This window comes from Pan troglodytes, chromosome 19 (genome assembly GCF_028858775.2).
Source record: "Pan troglodytes isolate AG18354 chromosome 19, NHGRI_mPanTro3-v2.0_pri, whole genome shotgun sequence".
In the NCBI taxonomy this organism is placed as follows: domain Eukaryota; kingdom Metazoa; phylum Chordata; class Mammalia; order Primates; family Hominidae; genus Pan; species Pan troglodytes.
The window spans coordinates 75,622,331-75,635,452 of record NC_072417.2 but is presented as its reverse complement, the minus strand read 5'-3'; the positions used below and the strand labels follow the sequence as shown (position 1 = coordinate 75,635,452).

Genomic DNA, 13,122 nt, shown 5'->3' with positions numbered 1-13,122 from the left:
AGGCTGGCGTGGTGGCTCACGCCTGTAATCCCAGCACTTTGGGAGGGTGAGGCAGGCGGATCACTTGAGGTCAGGAGTTTGAGACCAGTCTGGCCAACATGGCGAACCCAACCTCTATTAAAAATACAAAAATTAGCTGGGCATGGTGACACACGCCTGTAATCCCAGCTACTCGGGTGGCTGAGGCACGAGAATCACTTGAACCTGCAAGGTGGAGGTTGCAGTGAGCTGAGATTACTGCCAGTGCACTCCAGCCTGGACAACAGAGCGAGACGGTCTCAAAAAATGGTGCTGGAGAAACTGGATATGTACATGCAAATGAAATGAAAGTTGGACCATTACCACACGCAAAAATTAACTCAAAACACATCAAAGACCTAAACATAAGAACTAAAACTAGCTTTCCAGCCCCGGCCCCGGACCCTGCAGCTGCAGAGATGTTGATGCCTAAGAAGAACCGGATTGCCATTTATGAACTCCTTTTTAAGGAGGGAGTCATGGTGGCAAAGAAGGATGTCCACATGCCTAAGCACCCGGAGCTGGCAGACAAGAATGTGCCCAACCTTCACGTCATGAAGGCCATGTGCAGTCTCTCAAGTGCCGAGGCTACGTGAAAGAACACTTTGCCTGGAGACATTTCTACTGGTACCTTACCAATGAGTGTATCCAGTATCTCCGTGATTACCTTCATCTGCCCCCGGAGATTGTGCCTGCCACCCTACGCCGTAGCCGTCCAGAGACTGGCAGGCCTCGGCCTAAAGGTCTGTATATGAGGAGCGCTGTGCTACCTGGTGCCGACAAGAAAGCCGAGGCTGGGGCTGGGTCAGCAACCGAATTCTAGTTTAGAGGCGGATTTGGTTGTGGACGTGGTCAGCCACCTCAGTAAAATTGGAGAGGATTCTTTTGCATTGAATAAATTTACAGCCAAAAAAAAAAAAAAAGAACTAAAACTATAATCAACTCTTAGAAGAAAACAGGGAGAGCCGGGCGCGGTGACTCACGCCTGTAATCCCAGCACTTTGGGAGGCCGAGGTGAGCGGATCACCTGAGTTCAGGAGTTTGAGACCAGCCTGGCCAACATGATGAAACTCCATCTCTACTAAAACTACAAAAATTAGCTGGGCGTGGTGGCGGGCGCCTGTAATTCCAGCTACTTGGGAGGCTGAGGCAGGAGAATCACTTGAACCCGGGAGGAGGAGTTTGCAGTGAGCTGAAATCGCGCCACTGCACTCCAGCCTGGGCTACAGAGACTCCATCTCAAAAAAAAGAAGAAGAAGAAGAAAACAGGGAGAAAGTGTTACAGCGTTGAATTTAGCAATGATTTCTCGAATGTGACACCAAAAGCAGAGATAAAAACAGTAAAAATACATAAAATAGACATCAAAATTTAAAATCTGTGCATTAAACGACACAATCAACAGAATAAAAAGGAAACCCATGGAATGGGAGAAAATACTTGCAATTTACATATATGGTAAGGCATTAATAATCCAAATATATGAATAACTGCTACAACTCAACAACAACAAAATAAAAAACCCAATGAAAAAATGGGCAAAGGACTTGAACAGATATTTCTCCAAAGATATAAAAATGGCCAATGACCACATGAAAAGATGCTCAAAATCACTAATTTTAGGAAACTGCAACTCACAAAAAGACACCGCCTCACATCCATTGAGGTGACCACTACCAAGAAAACAAAAAACCAACCAACCCTACAAAATAACAAGTATTAGTGAGGATCTGGAGTAACTGGAATACTTGTACACTGTTGATGGGAATATAAAATGGCATAGCCACTACGGAAAACTATGGCAGTTCCTCAAAAACGGAATTATCGTATGATACAACAATTCCATTTCTGGGAATATACCCAAAAGAGTTGAAAGCAGGGCCTCAAAGAGATAGCTGTGTAACCATGTTCACGGCAGTATTATTCACAATAGCCAAAAGGTGGAAGCAACTCAAATATCCATCAACAAATGAATGGATAAACAAAATGTGGTGTATACATGAAATTCTACATTCTACAACATGGATAAGCCCTGAGAACATTATGCTAAGTGAATAAGCCAGTCACAAGAAGACAAATACTTTGTGATAGATGAGGCACCTATAATAGTTAAATTCATAGAGTCAGAAAGTAGAATGGTAGCTGCCAGGGGTTGGGGAGGAAGGTAGATATGAGGAGTTGTTTAATGGGCATTTCAGTTTTCATTTTCTTAGGTAAAAAAAGTTCTGGAGATTGGATGCAAACAATATGAATGTATTTACTACTGAACTGTACACTTAAAAATGGTTAAGATGGTGGGCCGGGCACGGTGGCTCAGGGCTGGGCGCGGTGGCTCACGCCTGTAAGCCCAGCACTTTGGGAGGCCGAGGCAGGTGGATCACGTGAGGCCAGGAGTTTGAGAGAAGCCTGGCCAACATGGCGAAACCCCATCTCTACTAAAAATACAAAAATTAGCTGGGTGTGGTGGCGGGCACTTGTAATCCCAGCTACTCAGGAGGCTGAGGCAGGAGAATGGTTTGAAGCCGGGAGGCAGAGGTTGCATTGAGCCAAGATCGCGCCACTGCACTCCAGCCTGGGCAACAAGAGCAAAACCCCATCTCAAAGAAAAAAAAAAAAAGAAGGTTAAGATGGTAAATTTTATGTTATGTGTATTTTACCACAATTAAAAAGTTTTTGAAACTGTATTGTTTTTAAAATTACAAAGTAGGAATGACTATTGAGTTTATCCAAATTTTTTTTTTTTTAATTATTATTGACTGGGCATGGTGGCTCACACCTGTAAGCCCAGAACTGTGGGCAGCTGAGGTGGTGGATCATTTGAGGTCAGGAGTTTGAGACCAGCCTGGCCAACATGGTGAAACCCCCATATCTACTAAAAATACAAAAATTAGCCAGGCATGGTAGCACACACCTATAGTCCCAGCTACTTGGGAGGCTGAGGCAGAAGAATCGCTTGAACCCAGGAGGTGGAGGTTGCAATGAGCTGAGATCGCACCACTGCACACCAGCCTGGGCAATAGAGCGAGACTCCATCTCAAAAAAAAAAAAATATTATTTATTTGCTGTGTTGTAAAGTAATAACAATAATAACTAACACATAGCACTTTTTTTAAACACAATCCTCAAAAGCTCACATAATGTAGCACTTTACAGGCAAGACATTCTATATTAGCACATTTAATCGTCACAGCTTATAAAAACAGACCCTTGGCCGGGCGCGGTGGGCTCACACCTGTAATCCCAACACTTTGGGTGACTGAGGCGGGTGGATCACAAGGTCAGGAGTTCAAGACCAGCCTGGCCAAGATGGTGAAACTCTGTCTCTACTAAAAATACAAAAAATTAGCTGGACGTGGTGGCGGGTGCCTGTAATCCCAGCTACTCAGGAGGCTGAGGCAGAGAACTTCTTGAACCCAGGAGGCGGAGGTTGCAGTGAGCCAAGATCGCACCACTGTACTCTAGCCTGGGTGACAGAGCGAGACTCCATCCCAAAAAACAAAACAAAACAAAAAAAACAGACCCACATAAATATATCCAACTGATTTTTTACAAAAGTATAAAAGCAATTTAATAGGGTTCACCCCTGTGATCCCAACACTTTGAGAGCATGAGGTGGGAGGATAGCTTGAGGATCACTTGAGCCCAGGAGTTTGAGACCAGCCTGGGCAACAAAGCGAGATCCCATCTGTACAAAAAAAATGAAAAAGTTAGCCAGCCATGGTGGCACTGTCTGCAGTCCTAGCTCCTAGCTAATTAGAAGGCTCAGGCGGGAGCTCAGGAGTGCGAGTGCAAGGTTACAGTGAATGATGATCACACCACTGCACTCCAGCCTGGGCAACAGAGTAAAAACCTGTCTCTTTAAAAAAAAAAAAAAAAAAAAAGGCAATTTAATAAATTACATAAATTGAAAAAAAGAGACTTTTAAATAAATGCTACTGGAACAACTAGATGCATAGGCAAAACAAACAAACAAAACAAAACAAAAAAACACCTTGCTTACACCTTATAAAATATTAACTCAGCCGGGTGTGGTGGCTCACGCCTGTAATCCCAGCACTTTGGGAGGCCGACGCAGGTGGATCACCTGAGGTCTGGTGTTCAAGACCAGCCTGGCCAACATTGTGAAACCCCGTCTCTACTAAAAATACAAAAAGTTAGCTGGGCATGGTGGCGGGTGCCTGTAATCCCAGCTACCTGGGAGGCTGAGGCAGGAGAATCGCTTGAACCTGGGAGGCAGAGGTTGCAGTGAGCTGAGATCGCACCATTGCACTCCAGCCTGGGCAACGAGAGCAAAACTTCATCTCTAATAATAATAATAATAATAATAATAATAATAATAATAAATAAATTTTTAAAAGAGAAAAAAACAAAATAGATCAAGAACTTAAATATAAAACATAAAACTGTTAGGAAAAAAGGGGAGAAAATCTCTACAACTTAGAACTAAGCCAACAGTTCCTAGACTTGACACCAAAAGCTCTAATCCACAAAAGGAAACACTGATAAATGGAAGCTCATCAAAAGTACAGAGTAAGACCCTGTAAACAGGATGAGGAAACAAATTACTGACTGGAAGAAAATATTTTCAAGTCACACATCTACCAAAGAACTTGAGATTAGACTATCTAAAGAATTCCAATTAGAAAATTGGCAAAAAATATGAATAGACATTTTACTAAAGAGGATGTAGGCCGGGGGCGGTGGCTCGCCAGCACTTTGGAAGGCTGAGGCAGGCGGATTACCTGAGGTCAGGAGTTCGAGACCAGCCTGACCAACGTGGAGAAACTCCGTCTCTACTGAAAAATACAAAATTAGCCAGGCATGGTGGTGCATGCCTGTAATCCCAGCTACTCGGGAGGCTGAGGCAGGAGAATTGCTTGAACCCAGGGGGCAGAGGTTGCAGTAAGCCGAGACCATGCCATTTGTACTCCAGCCTGGGCAATAAGAGCAAAACTCCATCTCAAAAAAAAAAAAAAAAAAGGAGGGGTGATGTAAAGATGGCTAATGGGCACAAGAAAAGATGTTCAACACGTTAGCCTTTAGGGAAATAAAAGTTTAAACCACAATGAGATTTCATTACACACCTTTAAGAATGGTTAAAATAAAAAATAGCAACAACGCTAAACGCTGTCAAGGATGTAGAGAAACTGAATCACTTACATATATTGCTAGTGAGAATGTAAAAAGGTAAAGCCTTTTTTGACGGTTTCTTTTAAAACTAAAAATGCACTTAAAACTTATCATTTGACCCAGCAATTGTACTCTTGAACATTTATTCCAGAGAAAGAAAAACATGTTGGTGTAAAAACCTCTATAGGAATGTTCAGAGTAGCTTTGTTCATAATAGCCAAAAACTGGAAACAAACCAAATGTCCTCATGGAGGCAATGGTTAAGCAAAGTGTACTATATCCACACCATGGAACACTGCACAGCAATAAAAAGGAATGGCCTATTTATATATGCAAAATCTTGGAACTTCAAGGAAATTATGCCAAGTGAAAAAAAGCCAATCTCAAAAAGCTGTAGGCTGGGTGCGGTGGCTCACACTTGTAATCCTAGCACTTTGGGAGACCAAGGCAGCAAGACTACTTGAACCCAGGAATTCAAGACCAGCCTGGCCAATATAGTGAGACCCTGTCTCTACAAAAAATTTAAAAATTAGCTAGCGTGGTGGTGTGCACCTGTAGTCCCAGCTACTCTGGAGGCTGAGATGGGAGGATCACTTGAACCCAGGAGGCAGAGGCTGCAGTGAGCTAAGATTGCACCACTGCATTCCAGCCTGAGTGACAGGGTTAGACTCTGTCTCAAAATAAAAGGTTGTGTACTTTGTGACTCCATTTATATATATTAATTATGAAATAATGAAATTATAGAGGAAAATAGATCTGTAGTTGTCAAGAATTAAGTTTTCAAGGGAGAGTGAGTGGGTGTGGCTACAAACGTGTAGCAGGAAAGAGCCTTGTGATGAAGTAGTTCTGCATCTTGACTGTAGTGGTTACAAGCTACACATGTGATAAAATTGCCTAGAAGTGTAATACACACACACAAATGATTCATGTATAACTTGAAATGTGAATTAGTCCTATGGATTGTACCAATGTCAATTTTTTGGTTTTAATAATGTACTAGAATTATACATGAGGAGAGATGCACGGTGCATGAACAGAACCTTCCTATACATTTTGTGTAACTTCCTGCCAACCTCTAATTACTCTGAAATAAAAAAGATTTTTCTAAAGTTTTTGGGGTTTTATGTATTACTTATTATTGTAAAGTAATAATAATGATAACCAACACTTAGGTAGCATTTGCTAGGGCCAGGTATATCAGGGCATTTAACCCTCATAACAACCTGTTATGAGCTGAACTGTGTCCTCCCAAAATTCCTATGTTGAAGCCCTAATCTCCAGTACTTTAGTGTATTTGGAGATAGAAGCGTAAATCCAATAAAACTGGTATTCTTATGAGAGGAGATCAGGACAAAGAATGAGAGAGAGCAAGTGAGCACGCACAGACATGTATGCACACAGAGGGACTACAATATGAGGCCACAGGAAGGAGGCAGACATCTGCAAGCCAAGGAGAAAGGCCTCAGAAGAAACCAAACCTGCTGACACCTTGCTATTGCACTTCTAGTCTTCAGAACTATAAGAAAATAAATTTCTGTTGTTTAAGCCACACAGTCTGTGGTATCTGTTATGGTTGCCCTACCTTGTGAGGTAGCTGCTCTTATTACTCACTTACAGATGAGGAAAGCATAAGAAGATCAATAAACTCATTCAAGGTCACACAGTCATTAGGAAGCAAAGCCAAGATCTGAACCAAGGCTATCTGGTTCAAAAAAAGTACTTCTCACCATTAAGCCATACTTAGTCTGTAGGTGCTGTTATGACAGAATGCCTGAGACTGGGTAATTTTTTTTGAGACAGGGTCTCGCTCTGTCACCCAGGCTGGAGTGCAGTGTTCCAATCCTGGTTCACTGCAGTCTTGACCTCTGGGCTCAAGCAATCCTCCTACCTCAGCCTCCCAAGTAGCTGGGATTACAGGCACATGCCACCACGTCTGGCTAATTTTTGTGTTTATGTAGAGACGGGGTTTCACCACTTTGCCCAGCCTGGTCTCGAATGGCTCAAGCAGTACACTCGCCTCCACCTCCGAAAGTGCTGGGATTACAGGCATGAGCCACTGCACCCAGCAGACTGGGTAATTTATGAAAAACAGAAATTTAATTTCTGACAGTTCTGGAGGCTGGGAAGTACAATACCAAGGCACCAGCAGGTTAGGTGTCTGGTGAGGGTCCAGGCTCTGCTTCCAAGATGGTGCCTTCAACACTGTGTCCTCCAGAGGGAAGGAATCCTACATCCTCACAAAGTAGAAGGCAGAAGGGCAAGAGGGGACGGACACTGTCCTCACATGGCAAGGTGTAAAAACAGACAAGGTTACGCCATCAAGCCTTTAAAAGGATACCTAGTCCCATTCATGAGAGGAGGAGCTCTCTTTACCTAATCACCTCTTAATACACTGGCAACACCTGAATTTTGGAAGGAACACATTCAAACCACAGCACTGACTCTAGAAATATTACTGAGTTTTTAAACACGAACTTGTTTGACATTCCTAGGATAAACTACTTGAAACAAAACAAAGGAATAATCTGCTGTAGCCATTTACTAGTATTTTTATTTTATTTTAAACATCTATACATTCACTTTTACTTTTTCATGTTTGTCATTTTGCTGTCAGAGTTGTTTACTTCTATCATATTATTCAACATGAGAAGTATCCGCTTCTTAAAAGGTTAGGAGAGACCAGGAGTGGTGGCTCACACCTATAATCTCAACAATTTGGGAGGCTGAGGAGGGAAGATTACTTGACCCCAAGGGTTCCAGACCAGCTTGGGCAGCATAGCAAGATCCCATCTCTACAAAAAATTAGAAAATTACCCGGGTGTGGTGGCCCATGCCTGTGGTCCCAGCTACTTGGGAGGCTGAGGTAGGGGAACTGCCTGAGCCCAGGAGGTCGAGGCTGCAGTGAGCTATGTTTGTACCATTGCACTCTAGCCTGGGTGACAGAGCAAGACCCTGTCTCGAAAAATAAATAAATAAATAAATAAATAAAATAAAAGGTTAGGAGAAATCACCAACACCTAGAGAGGAGGAAGTAGTTTTATAATCGCCTCAATTTTTTTCTTGGTTACAGGAGTCTATTCTGGTTTTGTTGTTGTTGTTGTTGAGATGGAGTCTCACTCTATTGCCCAGGCAGGAGTGCAGTGGTGCAATCTCGGCTCACTACAACCTCCACCTCCCGGGTTCAAGCGATTCTTGTGCCTCAGCCTCCCAAGTAGCTGGGATTACAAGCGCACACTACCACGCCTGGCTAATTTTTGTATTTTTAGTAAAGACAGGGTTTTACCATGTTGCCCAGGCTGGTCTCAAACTCCTGACTTCAGGTGATCCGCCTGCCCTCGGCCTCCCAAAGTGCTGCGATTACAGGCGTGAAACACCACGCCCGGCCCCTATTCTGATTTTTATGTCTTATTTCATCAGTATTAATTCCTAGTATCTTTGAAATTATTTATTCATTGAGATTTTCATATAACTAACAACATTCACTTCCAGTATTTTCTTTTTGTAAGTCCTCAGTACCTTTTGTTATATCCGATGTACTCTCCTTCATTTTGCCTTTTGTTTCCTAATTTTCCAACTCTTGATTATTTCCCATTCTTCTGTTTTGCAATGTATTTATTTCTTCTTGCATATTTATTGTTTTTTCCTCTTTTCTAGTTTTCCTAAAACCATAAATTGAATGGTAAATTCATACTCTTGTACATTAAATGCTTCTTTGTCCACATTATTTAACTATGTGGTATTTTATCTTATTTTCTTAGTAAAATAGTCTGTTACTTGTCATTTGCTATATAATAGCTATCTGGGAGAATGCTTACTAATATCCGTATCACTTGGGAGGGAAAATTATCCTTTAAAAGAGCCACCCACAGACTCAAAAAAAAAAAAAAAAAAAAAACTAGGAAATTTTTTTAATTTACTAGTTTAAATTTGTTAATTTCACAAATTTAAACAAATTTAACTAGTCTGATTTGTTAAATCAAAACTAATTTTGATAAGATCTCTCCATAAAAGTTATATTGTCTATGACAACATTTAAACTACCTCCCCTGTCTCCTGCTGATAATAATTTTCTAAGTAAAAAAATCAAATGGACAGTTTAGAAGATGAACAAGAGTCAAGTTTCTTGTTTTTAAAAGAGTACAGTTTGCAAAAATAAAACATGTTTCTAATATACTTAAAATGTACTTTTTTTCCTAGGGGGATCTTAAAAAATACTTTAGTTACAAGCGTAGAGAAAATTCTGTGGATAAATTATAAATCCATGAACACTGAGGTTAAGATGCAAATGTTGACTACCAGCCCTTTAGCACCACGAAGGAGGCTCATATAAACTAAGAAAAACTTGTAGAATAGAGGCCAAAGGTTAATCTTTCACTCCTGTAAAAGTTTAAATGTCAACATTTACTGAGTTTCTAAAGTTTTCATTTCCTCCTTAGACCAAATTGGCTGCTTAAAAGGGACTGAGAACAGAAGACAAAAGTTACGCCTGCCTAGGTATAAAGAAGCATAGCTGCCAACAAAGTCAAACTACCCCATACTCCAGTAAAGAAGATAACGCCATTTAAAAAAACTAAAGGTCTCTATGCTTTTTATTTTAGTCACTTGTAGTACTACCTTTTCACACCATACCAGAGTCAAAATAGCCATCAAAATAGTTTGACTCCCAGAGACCTTGCAACATTCCTAGAAGTGAAACAGATGTGAAATCTGTTAAGTTCTTCCTTGATGTGTATAAACAGAAGAGTTCTAGGTCAAGTGAAAAAAAGTTTACCTTTTTTTTTTTTTCTTTTTTTGAGACAAAGTTTTGCTCTTTTGCCCAGGCTGGATGGAGTACAATGGCACGATCTCGGCTGACCGCAACCTCTGCCTCCTGGGTTCAAGCGATTCTCCTGCCTCAGCCTCCCTAAGTGCTAGGATTACAGATGTGACTCAGCGTGCCCCGCCAAAAAAAAACCCCACTTTCAATAAGTGACAAAACACTGTAAATAAATGTGTTTACAGGATGATTATTTAAAGAACAATGACCCAAACTAGGTCTGTATGTATCAATATCTACCTAGTAGATCTCCAAAATCATCTGCTGAGTGGAAAATGAGCTATTACAGTTCTCATTATTATAAAAGTATGCAAACATTCTTTATATAACTGAAAATTAATCATTAAGAAAAAACAAATTCTAAGGGAAAACAGTACAATTCCAATACACAGAGAAGCACTAGCCATATGCAACTACTACACATTTCATTATGGGGCCTATAATCTATGTTTTTAGCTTTCTCTTTATGCTAAAAAGTTCTCTTTTATTGAGAACAAATTCAATATTTAAATTACAGACAGAAACTAGAAGCTCTGTACAAAATCCTGGAGCACATTCACAGTAAAGAAAACAAAGAAATAGAAAAATGAGAACAAAAATATAAAAATGAACATAATCTAGATTTAAAATACCCAAGAGGTATGTAACCTTGAAGAAAATTCAGTGACCAGTAAGTTTAGTTTTGTGGCTTCTTCTGTTGTGAAGAGACTATTACTTCACATATGAGGAAAAAAAAGAAAAAAAATCCCACTGCCATCTCCAGTAGAAACTGTATAACAAAATTCCTACTGGAACTGGTGTAAGATGATGCAGGAGTCAACATTCCAGTTCTGGTTCTTGACTGTGGCACAAGCGTTAACAAGTTTACTATAAAGAACTAAGCAGACGTCACTAATATGGCCTTCCTTCAAGGCCCAGAAGTTAAGATAGCAACTTTAAGTTCATATAACCAATGACTACCTCCTACATACACACACGTCCTAGCACTGGTTCCAGGTTCTACCTATCTGTCTGGAGAAGACAGTTGGGAGAGCTTTCCACCAAGCCATGGCAATCTCATCTGTGACCTGCCAATTCCAAAAATTACACTACTAACCTATAATCACATGATGGCAGTACATTTGGTATAACCCACATATGACTCTCAGCTAGATAACTGTTACTTATGACTCTAAATTACATATTTCCAAGGTACAGGCTCATGGCTCAGAGTTAAACTAACTTAAAATTTAAATAGACACTGACTTGGATTAAAGTGTATTGACTGGGTGTGAAGGCTCACACCTGTAATCCCAGCACTTCGGGAGGCCGAGGCAGGAGGATCACTTGAGCCCAGGAGTTTGAGACCAGCCTGAGCAACATGGCAAAACCCCATCTCTACAAAAAAAATAAATAATTAGCCAGGCATGATGGCATGCACCCGCAGTCCCAGCTACTAAGGAGGCTGAGGTAGGAAGATCAATTGAGCCCAAGAGATGGAGGTTGCAGTCAGCCTTGATCACACCACTGCGCTCCAGCCTGGAATTGGTATAACAATAAGATGCAGGAGTCAACATTCCACCCAACATTCTGGGTGACATAGCAAGAATATGTCTCAAAAAAATTTGAAAACAGTGTATTAAAAGCATTTTTAAAATGGTGTCTCAAAAATAAAAACAAAAAAATAGAAAAAAAGAAGAAGAAAAAAACAACTGGTGTCTTGAGCTGCATGTGGTGGCTCATGCCTGTAATCCCAACAGTTTGGGAGTCTAAGGCGGGAGGACCACTTGAGGTCAGGACTTCAAGACAGCTTGAGCAATGTGGTGAGACCCGGTCTCTACTAAAAAAAAAAAAAAAAAAAAAAAAAATCTGGGTATGGTAGTGCATGACTGTAGTCTTCACTCCTTGGAAGGCTGAGTTGTGAGGATCACTTAAGTCCAGGAGTTTGAGGCAGCAGTGAGCTATGACTGCACCACTGCACTTTAGTCTGGGCAACAGAGCAAGATCCTGCCTCTAAAACAAAATTTTAAAATAAGAAATAAAACTGGCATTTTGACATATCAGCTGTGAGGTGCATGACAAGAAATCCTGACAGTGTTTTTTCTTGTGAGTGATGTACTTTTAAAATAAAATCACGGCCAGGCAGAGGGCTCACACCTGTAATTCCAACACTCTGGGAGGCTGAGTCAAGTGGATCACTTGAGGTCAGGAGCTGGAGACCTGGGCAACACAGCAACACCCTGTCTCTACCAAGACTTCCAAAATTAGCCAGGCATGGTGGCGCACGCCTGTAGTCCCAGCTATTCAGGTGGTTAAGGAAGAAGAATCACTTGAAACTGCGAGGCGGAGGTTTCAGTAAGCCAAGATCACGCCACTATACTCCAGCCTGGGCGACAGAGTGAGACTCAGTCTCAAAGTAATAAATAAATAAATAATAAAATAGACTCAAAATTAGCACTATATATATACATTTTTTAAAGATAAGGTCTCGCTCTGTCGCCCAGGCTCAGTGCAGTGGTGCCATCACAGCTCACTGGCAGCCTCAACCTCCCAGGCTCAAGCAATCCTCCCACCTCAGCCTCCCAAGTAGCTGAGACTACAAGTTCATGCTGCCATGTCCGGCTTTTTTTAATTTAATTTTTTGGTAGAGGTGGGGTCCTACTATGTTGCCCTGGCTGGTCTCAAACTCTTGGGCTCTACAGATCCACCCACCTTGGCCTTCCAAAGTGCACAGATTATAGGCATGAGCCACCATGCCCTGCCTAAAAAATTAATCTCATTTACTTGCATTTCCTCCTGACTAGGAACACATGGGATGGTCCAAGGGTATGATCAACAGAGAACAGCTGGTCCTGACAGTTTAAAGTCCAATAGGTGTGGAACTAAATCTCTGAACCACTGTATGAAACTGGGCAAATCACTGAAGTTCTATTAGCTCTTCTTGAAATCTGTGGATTTCAAGAGTAAAAACCACCTACCTTATGGATGTTTCAAGGATTAAATAAAACAGTACTATATGTTGGGGATGAGGGTAATACAGTGCCTGAAATATAGTTGGTGCTCAATGAAGATTATTAGTTACTTCTTTTCCCCTATATGGGAGTCCTGCATGGACCATCCTTAACATGAAATTTTAACCAACCAACCAGTTTCAACCACCCTATGAACTACCAAGCATGTA

The 13,122-nt window shown here is 41.2% G+C and overlaps 1 protein-coding gene and 1 pseudogene across 48 annotated transcripts in view; one reads left to right on the top strand and one right to left on the bottom strand.

Annotated features, from left to right (window-relative positions):
- TLK2 (tousled like kinase 2) overlaps nucleotides 1-13,122 on the bottom strand; it is a 142,719-nt gene that overhangs the window by 96,303 nt on the left and 33,294 nt on the right. For 14 of the 48 annotated variants that reach the window (XM_063799149.1, XM_063799147.1, XM_063799156.1 and 11 more), the window contains one exon: nucleotides 8,663-8,805. The exons of the other annotated variants lie outside the window; for them this stretch is intronic. The gene's annotated coding sequence lies outside the window, so the exon portion shown is untranslated. The remainder of the gene's footprint in view (nucleotides 1-8,662; nucleotides 8,806-13,122) is intronic. 48 annotated transcript variants of the gene reach the window in all.
- Nucleotides 407-939, top strand: LOC101058615 (small ribosomal subunit protein eS10-like; annotated as a pseudogene).